The 5,524-nt window shown below is 34.0% G+C and overlaps 1 long non-coding RNA gene across 1 annotated transcript; it reads right to left on the bottom strand.

Annotated features, from left to right (window-relative positions):
* Positions 1 to 1,803: 1,803 nt before the first annotated feature.
* LOC140007456 (uncharacterized) lies at positions 1,804 to 3,959 on the bottom strand. The gene is made up of 2 exons (XR_011814768.1): positions 3,776 to 3,959; positions 1,804 to 2,072 (listed from the first exon to the last, which is right to left on the bottom strand). It is a non-coding gene; the product is annotated as an uncharacterized lncRNA (long non-coding RNA).
* Between the last annotated feature and the right edge of the window lie 1,565 nt (positions 3,960 to 5,524).

The following is a 5,524-nucleotide window of genomic DNA, read 5'->3' as shown; positions in this document are numbered from 1 at the left end:
CAATATTATAATCTTGATAAATATCAAGAATCAATTTGATACCTCCTGACCTATCAATGATCTCCCTCTGAATTTTGCAGGGTATGAATTCTTGATTTCATCATGTTTCACTTCACAATTATCAAAATCCGACCAATTCATAGTGAAACTTTTTCTTTTCATTTTAATTGAAAATAATTTATTCTCAATCAAATCATAAACCATTATCTTTGTGAAAATGACATCAAATGTTATGTGAATGTTGGCCATGGATCTCTTTCTAACTACAACTTTGTTTTCTCTAATTTATGTATCCATTGGTTCTTCAAATACTGGCAGTAAAAAATTTGTGTCCACTAGATCCCTTAGATCATTGACTACCAAATAAGTCCAAAATTTAATAGCCCAAATTTGGCAAGTTTCACCACTAAAAATTGAAACATTTGACAATAATTCTTTCTTGTCATGGTTTTGAATTTTTAAAGGATCTTCACCAATGCACTCACTCTCAAAAAAAAAAAAAAATACAGCCATTAAGACATAGGCTCTTGATATCACTTTGTTGATTTTTTGGGATATAAACTAAGAAACAACACCTTAATGTTGCAAAAAAAGCTTATAAGAGACTTGTATTGAAGTTGAAAATAAGCTTATGTTAGTCATTCATCAATTCACTATTATAGTGATTACAAGCAATAAACTAACAAAATGTCCACATAACAATTATCCAAAAAAAATACAAAGCATAATTTTCTACTCGCAAATCTTAATTAAAATACTTGTTAACATACTAACATGATTTTTGGTTAACAAATATCCTTATTCTTCTATTAACTAAATTATTTTGATACCAAATATAATCTAGTAAAATTTATAAGAAAAGTTGAAATATCTCAACAATTACATTAGATAGGTGTTCCTTCATTTCATAGACGATACTATTGTTTTATAAGGAAGTCGTACTCCTAACTCCTTTAGTTAGTGGATGTTACATTAGATAAGTTAAGTTTTCCTTAATTTGATAGACGATAGTATTGCTCTGTAAGGAATTAGTACTCGTAATTTTCTTGTGCTTTTTCTTTGTGTAACGGAGGCAATGTCCTCAACCCCTTTCAATTTATTTTCATTAATTTTAATTAATAAAAATAAAGGGTTGGCATCCTACTTTCGTGAATTTGCCATTAAAAAAAAACAGAAAACAGAATGAAGGATTTTAGTGGAGAGCTTTAGGATCTAAGTTGTTTTTTTTCTAGATAAACTATGGCACGAGTTTAAATTTTTTTACTGACCTAATTGATCACAAACGTAAATCATCGAACTTGCTGACTTCAACACCAAAGCCTACGTAACGGAAGATAACATCATTTTTCATAATAGTAATATTAAGAACATGGTAACCACCTTAATCTTACAAGGATTATAGATACTAGTAATCAACTTAATCTTACAATCCCAAACTAGGGTCTCAAATTAAGTATAGACTCGTCACAGTGAACTCTGTTATAGTATTTTATGAAATTGCTACAATGGACATGACAAAAAAATAACAAAAAAAACTAAAATTTCAACCCTCATTTGCTAACTATGCTTTAACCCTAAATAAACTCTTTTCAATTAACAAAAATTGCAATAAAGTGGATGCATTAAAATTTTTAGTACACCTCAAAAAAAAAAAAAAAAAAAATACAACCACCATTTGCTGAAGAGAAAAACGTGGTATGTCAGATCCACAAATATTGCTACATGCACAGACAGCGGAACTCTACATAACTAATTCCTCCAATATACAAAAAAAAAAAAAAAAAAAAAAATTTAGATTAGAAATGGTAGCTTAAATATCAGATACGAGAGATATAAATGCCCGCCGCTAAATGATAAAATGTGATGGTGATAATTAAAAAAATAAACCCCCAGGCGCTATCTTGTACCCGTAAAAACTGGATTTACAGATGGTAACAGTTAGAGATAGTCCTTATATGAGATCTTTCCTCCCCCAAAAAGAAAAGCAGTAAATTAGAAGATATTCCACTTGTGTTCAAGGACATGGCATATCATGCCAATCCTCCCTTTTGCAGACAATGGATAGTTGGTAACTGCAACAAGCAAAGAAAACTCTCAGTACTCTTCATTGAATGTACCAGAAACACATTGAATGAAGGACGTGGCAACAATGCTAAGAAACAAACTTAATAACAAATTCAAATTCAATATTTTTAACGGTATAATCGTAGAATGCAAGGATAAACGGACATAACACCTGTTATACCAGTTAATGAGTAAGCACAAGCATACTGCTAATAAACCTGCCAGCCCATGAGCTAAACAGTAGTCCAAGATAAATATCAACCAAATCTTGAACTCACTGGGTGGGTCCTGCTGGAGCTACTTTTACCTTGGTAACAGCCTATAAATTAAGGGGTCACCTATCATGCATAGAATGTCAAGCAGGCCCATATCTGCTACTTTAGTTTGAGATTAAAATGCTCTATCGTGTTAGCTGCAATGTTTTAAAACTCGGACCGTTAATTGAACCGATGAAGTGAAATGGTCGAGATTCAATCGGTCGGATCGATTCAATCTCGGTTCAATAATAAATAAATAAATAAATAATTATATATATATATATATATATATATATATATATATATATATACACACACCTGTGCACAGAATAAGATATAAATGCTCAACCACAATTAACATAAGAAAACTCCATAATTAACAACTTTGATCGGAGGTCCTCCTTATTTTTGATGTGTCAATATTTTGGACTGACCTCACACAAAAGAAAACTCCATTTCATAACTTTAACTTATCCAAAGTTGCATCTTGCCTTCGTTTACTTAAAATAATTTCTATAGGCTATGTATAACTTTAAGAAGCAAAATGTCCTATCCACACTGGATAAACCTTCTGTTGATTGATGTAGCTATCCAAGAATGATGCCACTAAGTAGGTATCAAATAGCATTTTCTTCCTTTCAAATGATTCAGGCAAATTCCAACAACTAGAAAATGATTATATTCTGATAAGTGGACTTCAGCCACCAAGTACAAATGCATAAACAAGTCATTTAACTTGTTTGTCGGCATGCTGAACATGCTAACCAACATTTCCGCAGTTGCTGTACTAGAGACGGCCCAGCCATTTAGAGAAATCCAATTAAACTAAGTTGTTTAAATTATCTCTTGCCTGATCCTACAGCTAGTTCGCCATTCTGAAGTTGTTTCACAAATGCTATTCCCCATCAAAATTAAAGGAAATACAAGAAACACAGAACTGTATCTGAACACGCTTTCTTTTTCTGCAATTTTCTTCCTAGTAAACTTTCGGTTGCTGCACAGATTTTTTTTCCCCTCAGCCAAGGGTCCATTTTCCTAGCTAAATTCACAGGCAACTTAAGTATCATGTATATTAGACACGTAAGAGGTTATTACAGAATTTTACCTTCCCTTTTCCTCCTAGAATTTGAAAGTTGCAGCCTGCAGTTTTAGTTCCTGCTTCAGTTCATCCTACGCCGCACCAGTCTCTCATTTTTTCCTCACTTTTGGCTCACGGTTTCGAGGTTACAAGCTGGAGAAATGAAGCTAGCAAATTTTTAATTCTCTCCCTCACTCTCTCGGTTGCAAACTGGAAGCAAGGAGGAACCAGAAATGTTTTCTTTCTTCTTCAATTTTATGTTCCAGCTAAGCATTATAATTGCTACAATCTTCAAGCCAGGCAACAAAGCCAACTAACGAGTAAAAAAAAAAAAAAAATTGCCGGACAAATAGACTTATCTAATTTGAGGACAAACCAGATCTTTTGTGAAGACTGGAGTGAAGACTTCCTCCCTTCCGCCCTGCCTCTCCACAATGAAACTGCCGCAAATGAAGTTGCCCACGCAATCAACAAAAATCTCCAGCAATACCTTCGAATAGGCTGTGAAGTTGGGGGATTTGGAGGGAGCCCGATGCTGTGGAGCAAATGCGGCGCATGAGAAAATCATGAAGACTGAAGACTTAAGAGAAGACTAGGTTTAGTTGTTAATTTCGGTAAAAATTCAGTCAATTTTGTGAAAAATTAAAAAACTGCGGCTCACGGTTCGATCCGAGTTTAACGGTTTGAATGGTTTTTACGGATTTGACCGGTTCTAGGACAAAGTCAACACAAGATATGAATCGGATCGGACACATGGCCGGTTTGCGGTTCAATCGATCGAACCGACCGGTCCGATCCGATTTTGAAAACATCGGTTAGCAGTCCAAAAACTACAAAATTAAGGCCGCATCCCCAGTACAAATTCTATTTATCTAACCAATTTAGAAAAAAAGGTCCAAGTATTCCTCTTTCAAATTTCTCCCCATTTCACTTTCCAAGAAATGCTTGAACTTTAGGTAAAGGCCAACAGATCAATGAAACCATACTATATATTGTAGATGGCAGCAATCTTGATGATAATGCCAATTGCAAATATCTAGAAAACAGTTAGATTTAGAAGCTAATATATATACTTAAGTGAAAAAGCTCCATAAGGATTCGTCTAACAGAGTGACATCATGCATGATAGAAAATGGATGAGAAATGTACGCTGTAAGGCTTGTGGTTACTGAATTGAAGAAATTCAACATTTTAGACCTCTTGGCCCTCCAAAAAATTTCAGCAGGCAAAATTTCCACTTAATGTTCCACACACTAAGATACTGTTATCAATCCTTATCAATGAGGACTAGTGATGCAGAAAATCTAAGAAGCAGGGTACATATAGTGTCAAAGAGCAATTGAAATGACAATACGCCGTTAACATGAAAAAATGTTTTTTTCCAGAATGTTGTCCGAAAAAGTATTCATCTAGAAACTTACTAGACGAAAACCATTTGAGAGGACAAAACAGATTCTTCTATATTTTCCAGAAAAGGTTTAGCTCGTATACCTTCCCATAATCCCATCTACAAAGTAAAAGCACCAACTCAAGAATGTGAATTGAGATGAAGTAAACAAATCAACAATGAACCAGGGCCATTCTTGTGAGGAATTCTTCTGGATTCAAATCTAGAAAGCTTAAAGGACCACACAAAAATCATCACTGTACACATGCATTTTTTCCGGACCAAAGTTTCACGTAGGAGTTAATCCCAAGAAAAGAAATTCATATTGTGGTAAACAAAAAGTACCTTAAAGCTATACAAGAGTTTCTTCACATGCTTAAGATGAAGCATAATAGATATGTTGTGGCAATATAGTTAACAGTAGTTCAAATTAGTCAACACTAGTTGCAAGGTGCTGGTAGTCATAGTAATAGTTGCAGAACTGAAATCTTTAAATCGTCGTCAACCAAAACCCTCTCTCCCATACCATCTAAAAGAAAGCCTTCAAAAATTAGAAAAGTTCAATCCCAATCATTCACCAAGATGAAGAGAATTTCACAAACTATAAAAGCATCACATGCAATTAAAGGAGGTTGAACCCTACTTGTCAACAATCATATGTTTTTGGAGAAGAAGTTAAGGTGGCTATTTCATAGTGGACACAATTTTGGACTATTTATTTTGAAAGGCACTTGTACT

The sequence above is a fragment of the Coffea arabica genome, chromosome 5c (genome assembly GCF_036785885.1).
Source record: "Coffea arabica cultivar ET-39 chromosome 5c, Coffea Arabica ET-39 HiFi, whole genome shotgun sequence".
In the NCBI taxonomy this organism is placed as follows: Eukaryota; Viridiplantae; Streptophyta; class Magnoliopsida; order Gentianales; family Rubiaceae; genus Coffea; species Coffea arabica.
The sequence above is the reverse complement of the archived record's forward strand: the minus strand, read 5'-3'. Positions and strand labels throughout refer to the sequence as shown.